Source organism: Podarcis cretensis, assembly GCF_951804945.1.
Source record: "Podarcis cretensis genome assembly, chromosome: 8".
In the NCBI taxonomy this organism is placed as follows: Eukaryota; Metazoa; Chordata; class Lepidosauria; order Squamata; family Lacertidae; genus Podarcis; species Podarcis cretensis.
In genome coordinates this window covers 23517233-23537314 of record NC_137177.1, presented here as the reverse complement: position 1 = coordinate 23537314, position 20082 = coordinate 23517233, and the positions used below count along the sequence as shown (strand labels likewise).

The following is a 20082-nucleotide window of genomic DNA, read 5'->3' as shown; positions in this document are numbered from 1 at the left end:
TAAAAGGCTAATCGGTGTACTGTATCTTTAAAAGGTTCAAACCTCTTTCCAAAAGGCCTAGAGATAGCCGGGGGGTGGGGGAAGGAGAAAAAAAATGAAAAAGCCACCGCCGCGGAGATAGACGGAGAAGCTCGGCTGTTTTGCCTCTTAGAAGCAGAGGAGGCAAAGGAAAGCAAGCAGCAATTCCGATTGTGATGCGGCTTCTCCGGGCGGAATTTATTCCTCGCTGTCCAGAGGCGGCAGGAAGAAGCTTCCGCGTGGGCTTCTCCTTCTCCTTCTTCTCCAGCGTGGATTATTTTTATTCCGAAGAATAACAGAGGAGGATTGGTTCCGGCTGGAGCATGCTCACAAACTGCACAGTCTCCCATGATTAAGCTTGCCTAGGGTGTTGTGGTTCCCCCCCTTCTTCTTCTTTTTCTCCTCTCCCCCCCTCCCCTCCTCTCTCTTTCCCACATTGATTTTGTTTTGAAGCTGAGCTACAAACCATCAGGGCAGGGTTGCGGGGGACGACCTGCCTCCCCCCTTCCTCCCTCGGAGAAGGAAAACATCGCGCACCTTCTTCTCCCAGCAATATGACATAATAATCCCCATCCCCGATCCTCCCTCCCCCCACCCTCTCCCCCCCACCTCTTTTTGAAACAGGTGTTATTAAAAAGAATAGGAAATAAGCTACCCGGCAGCTCAGCGGAACGCTTCCTCCAGGAGGGGAGAGCGAGGCTGCAGAGCCTCTCAGGAAATTGCCAGCATCGTGAGAATCGCAAAAGTGGAGGGGATCGGGCTCTGCTTGCAGCCAGACAGCCAAGGTAAGGCGATGGTGTTTCGCCCATTTATCTCGCTGCCCCCTCGTGCCGTTGTGTGTGTTTTGACTATTGCTGTTGCTGCCGCAGCCGCTGTTCCTCGCTGGTGGAGGGAGGCAGCAGCAGCAGCAGCAGCAGATTCCATTTTGCCTGGGCTTCTGAAGAGGTGTCAGGTTGCTTTTCTTCCTTTATTTTTATTTATTTTAACAGGACGCTCCTCGCTGCCTTTCGGGACTGTTGTCAAGTGTGTGTGCGTGTGTGTGTGTGTCTCCCCTGGGTGGGTTTGAGTTTGCGAGGTGGCTCCTCTTGCAGGGCTGATGCCTGGGTGCCTGAAGTAACCTCTTGCGGTGTCAATCGGCGGCTGTTAACCCTCTCCGCGCCTTGCGCCCAGGAAGGCCTGCGCAAAGGTGGTGTTGATGTCGGTGGTCTATAGGGGGCTGGAGCGTGCGCCGGGGAGGGCAGCGATGTGTGTGTGTGTGTGTTGAGGGAATGTTTGAGGAGGCCTGCTGGCCACAGGAGGGCCAAAAACAAGTCTCAGGTGGGCGAATGATCTTGCAAAAAACAAAAACAAAAACAAAAAAACCGAAAGAAAAGAAAAAAAAAGGGGTGGGTGGGTGGAAGGGAGAGAGCAGGAGGCAGAGAAGTGAGGCACACCAAGTTGCAAAGTGACCAGGCCTTCCTATGCAGCTTCACTTGCAAATATGTGCAGTTTTCCCCTTGCATACCGCTTGTGTGCAGAGAGGCTGGCGGTGCCTTTCGCCCTGTGCTTGTTGGGGAAATGTTGCCAGGAGCCTGCTGCCCTCCGCTGCTGCAGTGATCTGATCAAGGAGCCTTGTTGTGGATGCGCTGCTCCTCTGCTTGGTGTAGCCAGGCTTCGTTTATTCTGCTGGTGGGTCCGAAGGAGGTCTCTGAGTTATGTGGTTGTGTCTCTTGCTGTCAGGAAGGGTGGGCAGCTGCTAGTCCGGTGGGGGAAGGCTAAGGTTTACCTGGGAGCAAACCCCACTGAATGCATTGGGGCTTACTTCTGAGTAGGCATGGGTAGGATTGCGCTGTAAGCTCCTCTCCCTGCAGCCCCCCATGAGTTGAGTGCAAATGACTGACCACAGAGGAAGTGTTTCCCTCCTGCTGGTTGTATTTGGGTTCCTGAGCGCAGATGTGCGGCCTTGGCTTCAGTGTATTGCACCCGGTGGTGGGTTCTGACTTGTGCTTCATGCTCTATCTCTGTCCGGGCACCCCTTGTCTCCCCCCCCCCCATTGGCCCACCACCAAAGCTGCTGGATATGATCTTATCCAAGAGATATCTAAGCAGCATTCAGACATTTGGGCTTTGCATTCACCGGGGGTCGATTTCCAGGATCTTGCCCTGTGGGAAGATGCTCCTGAAAGCCCTGCAGAAGGAGATGGCAACCTTTATCCACCAACCTCATGCAGTACCTGCTTGACTGCCTATCTTTACCCATGCATGAGATTTCCCCCCCTCCCCCCCTTCCTTTTTCCCTGCTGGGTTTCAAGGGAACTGCAAAGCTGTGATTGCAGCAGTGACTGCAGAGGGCTGTTCTCAGTTGGAGGTAAAGAAAAAAAGGGCACCCGAGTGCACAATCTGGCAAGTCGATTGTTGGGTGGTAATTGGCCCAGTTATTACATAACAACAGAGAGGCAGATGCAGTGTAAGCAAAGTGCTACCTTATACTGTACTGGATTAATGAGAACTCTATATAAGAGGAAAAAGGGGCTTGCTTTTTTCTGATCAGTTAACCATTTCCTGTTAGGGTTTACCATTCACATGACTGTGAACGACAGGGGATATACAGTGGTACCTCGGGTTACATACGCTTCAGGTTACATACGCTTCAGGTTACAAACTCTGCTAACCCAGAAATAGTATCTCGGGTTAAGAACTTTGCTTCAGGATGAGAACAGAAATCGTGCTCTAGCGGCACGGCAGCAGTGGCAGGCCCCATTAGCTAAAGTGGTGCTTCAGGTTAAGAACAGTTTCAGGTTAAGAACGGACCTCCGGAATGAATTAAGTACTTAACCCGAGGTACCACTGTATTCTGCTGGCAAAACGAATGTCCCCAAAGGCTCTTTTAACAAAACAAATATAGGCTTATTGTCGTCCTAACCTGCGTCTTCATAGAAAAGTCACCTGAGCCTATTGTCTCCGCCGAGGTGTTCATTACGCTTGGTAAACAAGGAGTAGGCCGGGGATGTGGATCATGTGACCCTCCAGGTTTTGGTCTGCGAGTCGTGCCACCCCTTGCCATTGGCCCTTCTGGCTGAGCCTGATGGGAGTTTTGGTCTTGCCGGATGTTGTTAGACACCAAGTTCCCCCATCCCTAATCTAGGCAAATTTATCACATGCTTAGTAACAGAGTGTAAAACCACATTTGGTAGAAGGTCACAGTCTGGCTGCCAGCATTTGGGTCTTCAGCAGGGGAAACGTTTGATGTTGGTTAGCACCAGAGTCATTAAAGATGCCTTTAAAAAAAGTTTGTATTGCATAGTTTAAATGATTGCATTGTTCCTTTTGTTGAATATAACCCTCACAAGGAGTTGGATCCAGCATGAAACCCATTGGGTCTTCTTGTAATGTAACCTGCCTCTGCAGTTACAGTGGTACCTCGGGTTACATACGCTTCAGGTTACAGACTCCGCTAACCCAGAAATAGTGCTTCAGGTTAAGAACTTTGCTTCAGGATGAGAACAGAAATCGTGCTCCGGCGGCAGCGCAGCAGCAGGAGGCCTCATTAGCTAAAGTGGTGCTTCAGGTTAAGAACAGTTTCAGGTTAAGAACGGACCTCCGGAATGACTTAAGTACTTAACCCGAGGTACCACTGTATTGGTATTTGTAGATTTTCTGATCCATTGTGATGATGTGTGTGCTGGGTGGTGCAGACCTCTGGCCAGGGACATTTACATGAGCAAGTTTCCACCCATTTATCTGTTTTATTTGTGTGTCGATTTTCTCCCCCCCCCCCAAAAAAAATCCATGCTCAAAGCAGCTTGCAACAAAGAAACAGGGATGTATTTCAAATAAACACAACAAAGTAAATTTCATAATAACATAGCAAAACAATAGCATAGTAACAGTTTCATAATAGCATAGCAAAACAACAACAACATCACAATGGTTACTAGCCACGGTGATAGCAACTACCGTATTTTTCCGTGTATAAGACTAGGTTTTTTCCCTAAAAAATAATATCAAAAATTAGGGGGCATCTTATACATGGGGCCATCTCCCCCCATTTTCTTAAATCTGACTCCCCCAAAATAGGGGGCGTCTTATACATGGGGGTGTCTTATAGACGGTAAGATATGGTATATGCATATTGTGGTTCGAGGACCCGACCCCCGCGAAGTAAAATGAAGACACAGGGACACGTGATATAAGGTTAATGGGCTAGAAAAGGCCACAACTTTATTGATTACAGCAGTGAAAAGGTATTGGCTTAGGCATTGGATCGCGAAACAAGTGGGTTTATTCACCAGGGGTTCATCACCTGTTGATGCTAATCCAACTATAGGCTCACCCCTGATGTCACCGAGGGTCATGCCATGGCCTCCCGCCAAGCAGGCTTCGGACGGAATACACGACCGCCAGATTCCATTAACGGAATACCCCTAGAAATTGAAGGCATAGGCGATGGCCACACCTAGCACTTCGACACACCACAACACATTATTCCAATGCCTAACCTACCCACCAATACCACCAAAAAGTTGTGACGATTGCTACGAGGTAGGCGAAAAAACCAAAAAGCCTAATGCCAAATGGAAAAACTTCTACCAGGCCCCCCGGGCAACCGGGGCGACCAACCTAAGGTCCATAGCAAGGCCAATGACCTAAGCCCTAACTCAAAGGGAGTGGAGGGTGGGTGACTCGCCCAGGACGACAAAGAGAAATGAGGCCGGGGGGGAGGCTGGCACTGCAGCATAAAGGCTGCTGGACACGCCCCCCATTGCACCTGGTTGGACGGCCACCGGGGGGGGGGGGCGTGAGTGCCAGCCAGGTGAGCTGGAGGCAGGGGGCAACGCCCCCTGCTAGGAGCGATGCTCGGGCTCCCGTCCACAACCACTCCCCTCTCTTTCAGGGAGGAGAGTCCTTATGAACGCATAAGTGGAGGACTCCTGCATCCAGGATGAGCTGCCCCCTTGCATTTTTTGTAGCCAATAGTTGTGTAACTGGTACTGCTGTCATTCCACGAGTTGAAGGGCAAGTTGCTAACCATTAAGGTCATAAGGTAATAAGGTCCATGAAATTGTTCTGATGTCAGCTGTGTTCAGTGAGTCCCATGCCTGAATTCTGAACTGCAACTGTACTTCTTCAGGGGAACGCTATCATTTTAAAATAACTTCTTAGTTTTGCCAAAAGGAACTGAATATGTCCCTGTTCTTAAGATGGGACAATTCTCATTCTCTCTCTCTCTCTCTCTCTCTCTCTCTCTCTCATTCTCTCACTCTCTCTCCATCCATCCATCCACACCATACGCTTAAAAGTGCCATGCCTTCCCACACAGAATCCCAGGAACTGTAATTCGTTAAGGGTGCTGAAAGTTGTCAGGAGACCCCTATTCCCCTCACAGAGCTACAGTTCCCAGAGCTCCCCAGGAAAGAGGACTGGCATTCTGAGAACCGTAGCTCTGTGAGGGAAATTGGGAATCTCCTAACAACTCTCAGAACCTTTAACTAACTACAGTTCCCAGGATTCTTTGGGAGAAGCCGTGGCTGTTAAATATATATAATAGTGCTTTAGGTGTATTGTATCATATGAGCTCTGTGCTGCAGAGCCCACCAGGAGCCATATTGGAGTTGTCTTCCGTCTTGGCTTGCCTGCCTTTAAATACCTGCAGGAGAGCCTTGCAAACTCCCACTTCCTGTCCTCCTCTCCAGTTTCCTGTAGGAACATGGCTGGCATTGCCATGGTAACATGGCTGTGCTGTTCCTTCTGCTGACTTGGCTGAGGCCCATCATTGCCATGGCAATGGAAGACATGGTGGCTCTTTTGCCATTGGCCTAGTGTTCCAGGAGACTCTCTTGGTCCACCAGGAAAGGATGGAATTGGGGACAGTACACTTTTTTTGCTACAATTGGTGCCACAAAGTTTCAGTTATCTGCAAAAGGTAACTGCACCGTGCTCTTGTATGCATGGGTGTTATTTTATCACTGCTATGCCCCAGGGGTTCTGTACAATACCCTCCAACACTTTGAAGCCCAAATATGGGAGACCATCTTTCCATTCTTTTAACTGTGAGAGCATGGCCGCCATTTTGGTTGCTGTGATCTCGCGTGATTTGGTTGCAGAATCCCAGCAACCAAAATGGCTGCCATTCTCTCACAATAAAAAACAGAATGTTCTGGTTTTTTTCTGGGACACTTGTGGGGTATGTGGTATAGTTCAGCCTTCCCCTAAATGTTGCCAGCTGGTGCTAATGCGAATTGCAGTCCAAAACATTTGGAGGGCTACAGTTTGCAGAAGGCTGGAGTAGGAGTGCTTAGAGTGTCTGATGAGGACCTAGGACCAGAGAGACCCAAGTTCAAATGCCAAGTCAGTAATGAAGTGGGTGGCCTTAGATCAGTTGGTCTCCTCCCTTGCTGAAGCTACCTCACAGAATTGTTGTAAGGATGTAAAACGTAATCCATAGTAAAGCAAATAAATTCCTTTCCAAAGTAACTCAAATTCTGTCTCACAAATTGCTGTGACTTGTACATTTCATGCATTTGCTTGTATTTATTTTACATACCGGTAATTTATTTTGTTTCAATAGCTCTGGGAAGGTACAATCTAGCTATGAAGTCCTTGCCACTAAAAGCTAGTGGCATCTTTAGCTTCTGCAATTTCCACACAAATAGTCCACATATGCTGAACCTGCCTCAGCATCCTTAAGGGCCAGAAACAGGTAGCAAACAAAAACAACAATAATGAAAACTTCACAGGATGCTGTGTTTTGCTGTTTATAACGCTGTGATTATGTAGCATGATGGAAGAATCTGTGCAGCCTTGAGTGAGTAGCCACTCCTTGTTTCTTTATTGTTTCCATTATTTCCCTAAACAGCTGGCGACCTGAGTTTGGGAAACCCTGGTCTAACCGAACAAAGTGGAGGTTTGCTTGTGGTTCAGTGTACAGTGATTGCACTGAATCACAGGTGAAACGGCACATTGTGCATTCCAGCTAAGGGAGGTTTGCCTGTGATTCAGTGTAACTGCTGAATATTTATTCTCAAATATATTGTAGGCTTAGGAACATAGAAATATAGGAAGCTGCCTTATGCTAAGTCAGACCATCTAGTTCAGTATTGTCAACACGGACTGGCAGCAGCTCTCCAGCATTCCAGACATGGAATCTTTTCCAGTCCTACCTGGTGATGCCAGGGATTAAAGCGGGAATCTTCTGCATGTTCTCTACCACAGAGCTAAGTTCTAACCAAAGTCTTTGCATTCCACCCAGCACCGAACAACGGTGGTTTTGCAATTGATTTCAGCTGGCAGTAGATTGGGCCCCAGTTTCTTCTTTTCTCTCTCGTAGAATAACAGTGACTTTGCTTGATGATGCTCCTTAGGCATCCACGTTCCTTAAAGTATTAGGAAAACATTAACTTGGAACATGGTTGTGCAATTTTGCTTTCTGACTCTTTGACGAAGTGACAAGCTGCCTTTTGTGTGGCTTTGAGTTTGGCAAAACAACCGTCATCTTCTGGCAATGGCGCTGCTGGGTCAGAAAGTCTGCAAGTGTCTTATTGCTCCACAAAACCTGAGAGCCTAAACTGGAAGCCTTGCATGCCAAGTGTCACATCCTTTAGCCAGAAGAGACCGCGTGATGTCAAATGGCTCATGACTGCCTAAGTTCTGGTCCATCAAAAGGCTTCAGAAAACTGCTCCGGGTTCATAGCAGGGGCAGTCAGAATGAGGGCCACTAACTGACTGCTGATTCAGGACTTTAAATTGTGCTCTTATATCAAATTTCCTTTTCTGCGTATACTGTAATGTTTTACCGTTGCTATGGCCATTGGCTAATGCGAATAAAGTTTTATCTATCTAAACTGCTCCGGGTGGTTAGAATTAAAAGTTCATCTCTGATTCTGGATGCTGCTCCTGCAGACACTTCTGTTTCCTCACTCTGCTGAATGGTAGGGGCGGCCCCTTTAGACAATTGATGGGCTCTCCTTTTGCCTCACACTAGATCACACTTCAAGCAGCCTCCTCTCGGTTTCTGTATGGGTCATGTATACAGTGGCCATATCAACAGTTAGGTCCTGCTCATTTCCTAGGAGAAAGGAGAATAATATGGTGAGAGGAACAGTTTTCTATCTCAATTGCTAGAGACAATATGCCTCTGAATTGCTGGGTAAAACAAGTGTGAACAGTGCTGTTCCACTCACATCACATTCCCCATGGGCATCTGGTTGGCTCTTAACTTTATGTATTTCTCCTTGGGCTCCTTGGAGGAAGGTAGAATATGTGTAATTAATAATCTGATTATAATCCTGAGCAGCTCTCCACCCTATTTCAAATGGATGCTCCATTGTCAGTGTTGCCCATAATCTTTTTCTTCTGAGGGTGGTAGGGGTGCATTAGGACAAATGTGTAAAACAGAAAAAGTTATGGATGGTGCTGCAATTCAGGAATCTCCCGGAAAGTCAGTTTTTATAGGGGACACTGTGCGGGGGGGGGGGGGGGGGGACTAAATTCCAACTCATTCGGTTGGAATGCAACTTGCTAACATAAAAGTGAAAGCATGCCCTGACAATGCCGAGTGGAAGTGCTAGCTGTGATTTTGTACATCTTGAGTATTTATTACCGTGTTACATAACAGAAGCGTGATGGGAAGGAAACACTTTTTAAATTCCGAAGTCTGAATATCTTCCTAGGTTCTGTAGACGCTGGTTGCCTACCAAAGTCCCAGATTTTGAAACTGATATTAACTCTGCAAAGAGCAGATAATATTAATCTAGTATCTAATCATAATGGTCTAATAGGAAAGCTGGTTATACAGGGTTGGATTTTAAGCACTGTTTGCAGAAGGAAGGTGGCAGAAGTAGAAGCTCTCTTAAGAACACCCTTTTCAACCATTAAGAGGAAACAAAACTCCCTTGAAAATCATTGTGGGGGGGGGGGAAGAGGAGCATAAATTTCTCTAATTCTTTTTTGTGTGTGGTGGGGCTGTTGTTGGGGGTTAATATGAGGTAGCCAAGAGTTTCCCAGTTTTTTTTACCCCCTGCTGCTTTCAGCGGTGGAAGGCAATCTCTGCCCTGCTGGCCATTGGAATGCACTGGGAATCTCTTCCCAGCTGAAACACATTGGAAACCACACTACATTACCTTGTGTTCTCAAGGCAGTCCAGGAAGTGTGGTTGGTGGGAAGGAGCACAAGGTTCTCTCTGCAGTTTCCCATCATCCACACTTACTGGTGAGACCCAATGAGATAAGTGGCGACCTCCTTTGGAAGATTGGAAAAATTCCAAGCAAAACAGCAGAAAATTGGTTGCCGATTTCCATGTGGGTAATATTGTCAGAAAACAGGAGGGAGTGGGAAATGTTGGACTCCTGGATGGGGTCTTCTCTTTCCCTCTGCATTTCAAGAAGCCTCTCCTAAGGGTCTGAGGACAAAGTTGACTGTGTGGCATCTAGAAGAGGGAATGCTTGTAAGCGCTGAGTTCACCTTGACTGTCCATGAGGTGGACTTTTCTTTGCCCATCACTAGAGAAACAGCATAGAGCTGCTCACCACCACTGTCTATGGTCAGCAGAAGCTGCAGAGACACCATCAACCAACTTGTCCACAACCCTTGAAAATGTATGTTGGGTTAAGGTAAAGGGACCCCTGACCATTAGGTCCAGTCGTGGCCGAGAGAGCCGGCACACAGCTTCTGGGTCATGTGGCCAACATGACTAAGCCACTTCTGGTGAACCAGAGCAGCGCACAGAAACGCCGTTTACCTTCCCGCTGGAGCGGTCCCTATTTATCTACTTACACTTTGATGTGCTTTCGAACTGCTAGGTTGGCAGGAGCAGGGACCGAGCAACGGGAGATCACCCCATCACGGGGATTCGAACTGCCGACCTTCTGATTGGCAAGTCCTAGGCTCTGTGGTTTAACCCATCCTATATGTTGGGAGAGGGACGCAGGTGGCGCTGTGGGTTAAAGCCTCAGCGCCTAGGGCTTGCCGATCGAAAGGTCGGCGGTTCGAATCCCTGCGGCGGGGTGCGCTCCCGCTGCTCGGTCCCAGCGCCTGCCAACCTAGCAGTTCGAAAGCACCTCCGGGTGCAAGTAGATAAATAGGGACCGCTTACCAGCGGGAAGGTAAACGGCGTTTCCGTGTGCGGCTCTGGCTCGCCAGAGCAGCGATGTCACGCTGGCCACGTGACCCGGAAGTGTCTCCGGACAGCGCTGGCCCCTGGCCTCTTAAGTGAGATGGGCGCACAACCCCAGAGTCTGTCAAGACTGGCCCGTACGGGCAGGGGTACCTTTACCTTTACCTTTTATATGTTGGGAGATAAGTCTTATTTTATAAACATTTGAGAAAGGCAAATCTGGTTAGACCTCCCGTGATTTTTAAAGGCAACATGACCTCTGGCAACTATAGGGGGTAGAAAAGAGATCAGTGGCGGATCTGCACATGATTTGCCGGTTGAGAGTCATATGTTCAAACTCTAGTATTTCCAATTTTGAGAAAGGCTCTGGTAGCCAGTGATGAGACAGAGAAAGACCTCTGCTTCAGACCTTGGAGAGCTACCATCTGTCAATGTGGACTAGGCTAGATGGATAAATAGTCTGACCTCGTATATGGCAGCTTCTTACTTCAGTCCATGGGTTCTTCCATGCTTCTTTCGTTGGATGCTTAGCGATTTTGTTGGTGTACTTGTCACTAGGTATGACTGAATCCGTCAGTTTTAGTTTCTGTGTCTCTCTTTATCCCCCCCCCCCAACACAATCTTAAATTTAGTTTGGTACATACCCATATAAGTTTGGAATTTATTTTCTTAAAAGAAGTCATACAAACCCAGCAGCACTTTTTACTGTGCAATTCCCCCCTAATATAATGCAATTCTGTATGCTGTTTCCCCTAATGTAATGCAGTTCTGTGTGCTGTTTACTCCAATATATGCACTCCCTTACACACATACCTGCATTTTTATACACTTGGAGAATTGCATTGCAGAATTCTGAGAAGTGTGAATTTAGAAGGTATCAGTTTGCATATTTTTCCTAAATTAAATTTCTCTTGTCATACCTTCATGCCCATCATGTTTTCTCTCTGAGTTGCTTGCAAAGGTTATATTGATGTTTGTTTTAGCTGCATTTATACCCCACCTTTCTGCCAGGTGCTCAAGGTGGTATATTTTGGTATCCAGGTGCTTTCTGATACTCTCACTTGCTTAGCTTCAACCAGGTGGTTCCATTCTGTGCAGCCTTCAGACTTCTCCTTCTAGGGGCCAATGAGGTTGCATGGCCTCATGGCCTATTTTATTTAGAAGTAAGGAAGAGAGAGGGCAGGGCAGCAGCTGTCTGCATCCTACGCTATGACTGTACTTGGAACAGTAGGGGCATTGATACTTGTGAGTTGACAGAGTTCACTCCTAGGCTTTCAAATTGCCACTCCTCTGGTTGCCTGGGCAAGTGAGATTTGCCCCCAGGTGCCCAAAGATTGGGGACACTTTAGGATTAGAGGTTGAGGCTTTATTTTTAAAGAGCACAATTGGTGTAGATTTTGTTGGGCTAGTAGCATGCATGGCAAGTCACTCTCTCTTCAAAGAAAACTCTCACCACAAAAATATCCTGTCCTTCCTCCATCATTCTTAGATACTGATATACTTCTTTAGGTACCTAAAATGAAAATTTGAAACTCCCGCTGCTCTGCACTTTGTTAATGATAAGAGTTGGAGGTGAGAAAATATCATACTTTCTGTAATAAGCTATCTATAGCAATTGCTTCAGGTTAAAGGCTGCTGCTGGTGGGTGGCGCTGTGGTCTAAACCACAGAGCCTAGGGCTTGTCTATCAGAAGGTCGGCAGTTCGAATCCCCGCGACAGGGTGAGCTCCTGTTGTTCGGTTCCTGCTCCTGCCAACCTAGCAGTTCAAAAGCACGTCAAAGTGCGAGCAGATAAATAGGTACTGCTCTGGTGGGAAGGTAAACAGCATTTCAGTGCGCTGCTCTGGTTCACCAGAAGTGGCTTAGTCATGCTGGCCACATGACCCAAAAGCTGTACGCCGGCTCTCTTGGCCAGTAAAGTGAGATAAGCGCCGCAACCCCAGAGTCATCCGCGACTGGACCTAATGGTCAGGGGTGCCTTTACCTTTACAAAAGGCTGCTTGGCTTCTTCAGTGTTTCCCCCCACACCCTCCCACAATCATGCATATTTGTGTGCAGGAGACTCTGGTGGACTTTTGCCTCCCTCTGTTTCCAGCCTGAGACATGGATCAATCTAGAGATGCTTTGTTAAACTTGTTTTGCCTTCAAGTATTGAGTGCTGGATTGCCTGCTCCTTGTTGCTTGGGTGTGATTATTTCTTGGACTACTCGTCGCTATTGCAAGAGTTACTAGGAGTGATAAAAAGCTGCAGTTGGTGGGGCATGGGTGAAATGAAATTGCCTTGCTTCCAGTAGGAATGTGACAAGTGCCAGCCAGAAGTGTGCAGTTACTGCAAGATTTGCTTTGCCTCTGTAGCCTTTGGAAGCAGCCCGATCTGTTTTGGATCCGTTCGGTGTCATTCCAGTTCAATTCTTTACTTCGGTCCTCATCTGGTCTGCTAAATCCAAGCTCTGTTTCATTTCCACCGTGAGTATAATGTGGAATCTAAGCGTGGATATAGCTTGCTTTCCTTTTCCCATTTGAAACTTGTAGGCAAGGCAGCACAAGGGAAACCCCACATAGAGCACATTTTTTGCATTCAAACTTGTGCAGTGCTTTGATAAGCTTGTGACAAGCACTATATAAATATTGCAATAAAGCAAGGAAAAGGAAGAAAGAAACCCATTTTGTTGCCAGGGTTGCAATATCCAAATGATGGAGTTAACCCACAAAGTAAAAAAAACCCCACAGAAAACAACCTTGGCAAATCTGCTGTCTTTGTGCCTGAATTCTGCTGCTGGATGCGGCCACCACATTTGATCACCGCAGAAGATCCAGCCATGTACCTTCTAAAACTGTATGTGAAAAAATACCTGTCCTTCAGAGGAGCACACCTGAAAAATGATCCTAAAAGCTTGAAAATAATAATTGTGCAGTCAAAGTCCCTTACTGCCCTACACAAGCTCGTAATTTTGCACAGGGTATCAAATTTGCCATCTGGGGGTAAGGAGAGATGCCCTTTCCAGGATACTCTATTTCTGTTTCCCCTCCCTGCAGTGGACACATGGTATTAGCCACAAGCTCTTTTTAGGATCTCCCCCCCCCTCCCGTTTTGTTTTTAATTTCTTTTGGAAGGGTTACTTTTGCAAATCTTGGGATTCTTTCAAATCTTCTGGCACTCCCCTCTTGTGCCATTTTTGGCTACAGAAGGGTCAGTGTTTGGAGACTTGAATTTGCTATTGGGACCTATGCATTAAGGACGCTGTAGCCCTCATACAATGGCAACCACTTCCGGAGGGTCCCACGACCACATTTTAGCATTTTAAAATCACGACTAAGCGCTGAAGCTGTTTTAAGCCGTTTAAGCCAACCTTAAACCCCCAGATCAGCTAAACAGCTTGTACCAATAAAATGGCTTAGAGTTTCCTAAGCACCTTAAACAGATCTAAAGCTTTAGTATAAGACTGTGACCAAACTAGAGCATGGCGTTTAGCTTCTCGGTGACACCAGAGGGCCTTACCCAGCTAAGCCAACTAATTACAGAACTGAGACCCTCTCCCCTCGGTTTTTAAAGGCCAGATGTTTAATCAACCAGAGGGATGCAAATACACATTGCAAGTCTATATACGTACTTAACCCAGCCCCATATTTAACTGCAGGAGTAGCTGAATGTTGCATAGGGTTACAAATTCTCTAGGAGCACACTGTTGGACACTGTGAGAACTAGATTCAGTGACTAGATAGGCCTTTGGTCTGATTCAGCAGCGCTGTTCTTATGCCATGTTCTTAATAGTCCATGGCAAAGACTTGGGCTCTGAAGCTCAAGCTTTCTGCTTCCAGTAGTAGCCAGTCAAGTGCCTATGGGAATTCACAATGCAGACACCAAGCCAATGCCTACTCCCTGGCCTTTGTCCTTTTCACCTGGTCATTGGAGATAGACTCCCTGTGAATATGGAGGCTTTATATAAACTGTTGAGGCGGATAGTCTTTTTGAGAGACCTGTCCTCCACGAATCTGTCTGGTCCTTTAAAAAAGCCATCTAACGTAATGCCATCACTGTAAGTTAATTATTCACTGTCTGAAGTAGTGCTCTTTTGTCAATCCTGAATGTGTTGTCAATTAACTTAATTGAGTGACTGAGAGCTGTGGTGTGATGAGAGAGGGAGGAAAAATTCTCTCTGTGCTGTCTGAGGGCTAGCCATAGCCTTATAAACCTACATAATACCTCGGTTTTGTTTTCCTCCCTGTTGTATCTATAAGTTATTGTTATGATTAATTATTATTTGGCATTGTTTGGCCAAAAGGACCCCCAAAGCTGTGAAAATATATATTAAATTACACGCAGCGGTTCTCAACCTGTGGGTCCCCAGATGTTGTTGGACTACAACTCCCATCATCCCTGAGCTCTGGCCTTGCTAGCTAGGGGTGATGGGACCCTTGCTAGCTAGGGGTGATGGGAGCTGTAGTTCAACAACATCTGGGGACCCACAGGTTGAGAAAGGCTGAATTACAGTAAAAATACAGCGGTACCTCGGGTTAAGAACTTAATTTGTTCTGGAGGTCTGTTCTTAACCTGAAACTGTTCTTAACCTGAGGTACCACTTTAGCTAATTGGCCTCCTGCCGCCGCCACACTGCTGCTGCACTTTTTCTATTCTCATCCTGAAGCAAAGTTCTTAACCCGAGGTACTATTTCTGGGTTAGTGGAGTCTGTAACCTGAAGCGTCTGTAACCTAAAGTGTCTGTAACCCGAGGTACCTCTGTATTATATCTATGTATTACATTTATATTCCCCCTTTCCCTTCAAGTTGGGGAGTTTCTCCCCCTTTCCATTTTATCCTTACAACAGCCCTGTGAGGTAGATGGCGACTGGCTCAAGGTCACCCAGTGAGTGTTTATGGCTGAGTGGGGGTTTGAACTGCGGTCTGCTAGGTCTTAGTCCAGCACTCTTAACTGTCAAACTACCCTGACTCTTTCTTTCACTTTAAACAGTAGTAATACAGTAGATCAATCAAATATACAAATGTAAGGTGACAATATCAGGAGATAAGAATAAAATACCCCCCGATGCATCAGAAAGAGAAGGAGGGACTATAAAACCCTCACACACCACAGCCTTTGTGGTCATCTGACATGTATCTACTTAGTCCCATTGAGTTCATTGCAGGAGGGCTGCAGGTTAGTGGTAGATCACATGTTTTGCATGCAAAAGGCCTCAAGACTCAAACCCTGGAGTAGGGGATTCCTGGGAATATCCCCTGCCCAAAATCTTGAGGAGTTGCTGTTGATCATTGTCAACAATATTGAGGACTGGGGATGGGGGGGGGGAGGGAAGAGACATTTGATTCTGTTCATGCTGAAAGGCAAATATATCAAAGCTGCACTTTTCAAAACAGTAGGAGAACTGAAATACAGCTGTCCTTCAAAATTTGCACTGGAATGAATTTTGCGATGCAGCTCTGGAGCCAAACAGTGCTTACAGAAATGCATCTACTAGGTAAAAAGTAGGGGGGGGGGGGAATGAAAGTTTAGTAGAGAAAATGGGTTGCAGAAATGCATGGTATTAGGAGAAATTGCTTGTAAAAATGTATGCACAGAAAAAAAGGGTTATTAGGGGAAAAAAATCATGTTAAAATACCGAAGAAACTTCATTAGTGTTTTCTTTGAGGGGAGCGAAAATCACAAATTGCTGCAAAAATGTGGAGAACTGAATTTAAAATGGGGGTGGGAATAGAAATTGAGAGAACCAGAATTCACAGAGCCTTACACCCCTACTGAAGATTAGACTGACCAGTGGTTTGACTTGGTATCCGGGACCTTCATATATAGTGGACGCTCGGGTTGTGAACATGATCCGTGCGAGAGGCAAGTTCACAACCCGCAGCATCTGCAACCCACAGCACCGTGTCTGCGCATATGTGGGTTGCGATTCGGCGCTTCTGCGCATGCACAAAGCATGATTTAGTGCTTCTGCGCATGCGCGAGCGCCAAAACCTGGAAGTAACCCGTTGCGGTACTTCTGGGTTTTGGCGCGTCCGTAACTCAAAAGCACGCAACCTGAAGTGTCTTTAACCCGAGGTATGACTGTATTCTAGTAAGCCCAAATCCCAGAAAAGTATGTGTGGGATTGTGACCAGAGTTGGCCCTGGGTGAAATAGCGCTCTGGACTGGGAGTGCCTTTGGCACTCATCACCCCCCACCTCATCCCGGTCACTTTTGCAAGTATTCCCAAGTTGTGTGACTTCTGCAGATTGCAAAACCTAGCAGTGTAACAGAGAGACCCTACTGGTCTCACGAGATGCCCGGCAGTACATAGATGATACCAAAGTTGAGCAGCATCTTCCCAAATGTCTGGGCAGCACTACGAACTCTCCTGACATTTCCAGATACAGTTGTCAGTGGTGAGGGTGCTTCCTCAAACTTGAAGCTCATCAAAATGTACTGGTTATCTGTTATGGCGGGCGAGAGGCTTGCATCACAGGCTAACCAATCCATTCTGACTGACAGCTCCTGAAACCTGTTTTTCTCAGCCACTCAGCTGCAGTTTGCACAAACCAAAGCTTTACAAGTTCACTTTCTGCATGGGGTTATTGCACTGGGGCAGTAGTGGGGGAAAGCTTTGACATGCTAGATGTTACTGAACTAAAACTCCCATCGGCCCTGGCAAGCATAGTCAGTGTTCAGGGATGATTGGAGTTGTAGTTCATCAACATCTGGAGGGTCAAAGGGTCTCCACATCTGCACTAAGCAAGACGATGGAATGATTGCAGGTTTTACTTTTGCTTAGTTTTGTAGCAATCAGTTTTTGGAAGCATTCTTTATATCAGGAAATCCATCACCCGAGATAGCAACATTTTCATCTACAATTTATTTTAACGTTATCCCATTTTCATGCCTTCCCTGCTGAGTTATATTGAAGTGTTAGTTAGCTGCTGTTTATCATTTTAGACAAGGTAGATTGATGGCCTTGACAAAGTTTGTTTTTGCAATGAAACTGTTTTATTTTTTATTAGAACTAAAGACAACATTCCCCATCACTTCAGCAGGGTATTTTGGATTTGTTACATTATTTATCTTCATAATGTGGACAAGGTGGTTGCATTTTTATCTTTGAAAATAATAAATAAATGTTATAAAGGAAATAATTTTGAAATTGGTCTCTTAGAGCTGCCTCTCATTATTGTTGCTTGGTCATGTCAACTCAGTCAACCCATGTTCTGCTAATTTTTAACAAAAACAAAACAGAAATTTTCTATTAAATATATACAGTGTGTATGTGTGTGTGTGTGTGTGTGTGTGTGTGTGTGTGTGTGAGAGAGAGAGAGAGAGAGAGAGAGAGAGTATATACACTATATATATAGGTAAAATTATGGAGGGTGTCTTAGGAGCTGTATGATGCTGTGGATCTCTGGGGCAAAGAGGGAAGTCTCTTCTTGGATGCTTTTCTATATTTCTGGCAGAGAGCTCTGCCACTGTTGACCTTTGGTCATCGTTATTAATGGGGATGTAGCAGGGGAACATTTAGAGCCACGCGATGCAAGACATTTACCTTTTCTGGATTTCCTCCTGCACCATTCCAGAAGATCAGCCCTGCAACTGGTTTACTGATTTCCCCTTCCTCTAGAACAAATGGAAGAGAGAAAATACTGCCCGAGAAAGCAGAAAAGGTTAAAAAACCACCCCACCTCCCTCGTTGGTGATCACCTGTCCAGGATTTGGACTTTGTGGTTCTTTCCTTGTCCTGTTGAAGTTCATATTGGAGATTAGTATCCAGACAACTTGCAGATGAGGAGTGGAGGTGATGGATTATTGTCCCTGACCATTGGCTATGTTGACCAGGTGTGATGGGGGTAAGAAGGCAACAACATCAGGAGGGCTATAGTTTTCCCACCCCTGCTGTAGAGGTTTTGTGTGTGTGTGTGTGTTTTGGTTTTGGTTTTGAATACCCTGCTTTCTTCACTCTCTCTCTTTGCAAAGAGTACACTCAACCAGCAATGAGCTCAGCTTGCCACCTCTGCCAGTTTGGTGCCCAGGGTGAGCACCCACCCCTAAGGCCGGCACTGATTGGTGCTTTAGAGTTGATGGATTGGAAACTGGTCCAATCCTCTGATCATTCTTTTAAAAGCTGCTTTAATAATTTAATAATAATAATTTATTATTTATACCCTGCCCATCTGGCGGGGCTTCCCCAGCCACTCTGGGCGGCTCCCAACAGAATATTAAAAACATGATAAAAGATCTGACATAGAAAAATTCCCTAAACACGGCTGCTTGCATTGCAGATGTCTGCTAAAAGTCAGATAGTTGTTTATTTCCTTGACATCTGATGGGATGCCCCTACCGAGAAGGCCCTCTGCCTGGTTCCCTGTAACCTCCCCTTTGTTTACCTCCTTCAGCTATGCAATACTGTTTTTGAGATGGGGTAACTGGAACCATACACAGCATTCTAAATTTGGCTGGACACGGATTTATATAATGGCAACATACTTGCTGTATTTCACTGCAAGAAGAGGCAGCGTAATAAATGCTTTCTTGAAAGGCGCTAAAAAGGGCATCTCATCCATGCAAGTCATAATGAAGAAAGGATAGTTGGATAGAAATTCATTATGCCATCTTATTGGCCAGCTATGACTGGCAGTGCTAGAAGATGCAGTATTATTGCATGCCAATAGCAAATGTTGGGAAAAAAGGTTCTCCCTACCTCAGGTTAAGTATTTATCAATCTGTAAAATGAAAAGAGATGCACTGCAATCAGAAGGGTTGGACACTGATGTCTGGGAAATGTACCTGAACTTATTTTTATTTTTAAAATATAGAAGAACTGAATGTGAAGCCAGGTGTTTAATAGTTGGACCTTGCATGGGGATCTCAGGGCCAATATGGCGCTGTGTGTGTGTGTGTGTGTGTGTGTGTGTGTGTTTTAAACCCACTTCCTAGCATTCAAGCCATCTGTTTTCCATGTTTAAAATCCAACAGATGGAAATTGCTGCTAGAGATGGATGGATCTGTCAATTTCAGTCCTCTCAGTTTATGATTCCCCCCCCCAGTCTTACATTCAGCTCTCCACATTTCCACAGCAACTTGTGATTATTATTATTTTTTTAAAATACCTCCCAATCCTCTAGTGTTTTAGTGTAGATTACTCCTAAAATCACATTTTTGTATACACTTGCACATTTTCACAACAAATAAGAAAGCATTTTGGTACGTTGTTCTTACACATATATTCATTTTTATGCACACTTTTACCTAATGTGTGCATATATGTAAATATTTTTGGGTTTGAGAAGTGCACCACAAATTTCTGGATATGTGCAGTTTCGAAGGCTTGCTGTTCTCATTGCATTTTGGAAAAGTGGAAATCTGATAGATTCAGTTTTAAATGTAAACTGAATTGAATTTCTCTCCTGTTCCCCATGCCCAGCCCTACTTGCTGCTTTTCCAAATGGGCCTGTCTTCTTTTCTTAGCTCTGCAGGCATACAGCCGTGCCTTATATAAATCAAAATCCCCCTGACAATAGCATAATGCATAGTATTTTAGTATACAGTGGTACCTTGGTTTACGAACTTAATCCATTTTGGAAGTCAGTTCTTAAACCGAAACTGTTCTTAAACTGAGGTGTGCTTTCCCTAACGAGGCCTCTCACTGCTGGTGCCCTTCTACCATTCGGATTCCGTTCTTAGACCGAGGTAAAGTTTGCAAACTGGGACACTACTTCTGGTTTTGCGGAGTTTGTAAACCGAATCGTTCGTAAACAGGACTGTTCTTAAACTGAGGTACCACAGCTATACAGTGGTACCTCAGGTTACATATGCTTCAGGTTACATACGCTTCAGGTTACAGACTCCGCTAACCCAGAAATAGTGCTTCAGGTTAAGAACTTTGCTTCAAGATGAGAACAGAAATCGTGCTCCGACGGCGCGGCAGCAGCAAGAGGCCCCATTAGCTAAAGTGGTGCTTCAGGTTAAGAACAGTTTCAGGTTAAGAATGGACCTC

At 45.8% G+C, this 20082-nt stretch overlaps 1 protein-coding gene across 3 annotated transcripts in view; it reads left to right on the top strand.

Moving 5' to 3' along the window:
- Positions 1–646: 646 nt before the first annotated feature.
- HIVEP3 (HIVEP zinc finger 3) overlaps positions 647–20082 on the top strand; it is a 244559-nt gene continuing 225123 nt past the window's right edge. For 2 of the 3 annotated variants that reach the window (XR_013841420.1, XM_079985881.1), the window contains exon 1: positions 663–803. The gene's annotated coding sequence lies outside the window, so the exon portion shown is untranslated. Of the gene's footprint in view, positions 804–20082 lie in introns of all 3 variants that reach the window. The other variant, XM_079985880.1, reaches the window with a different exon arrangement.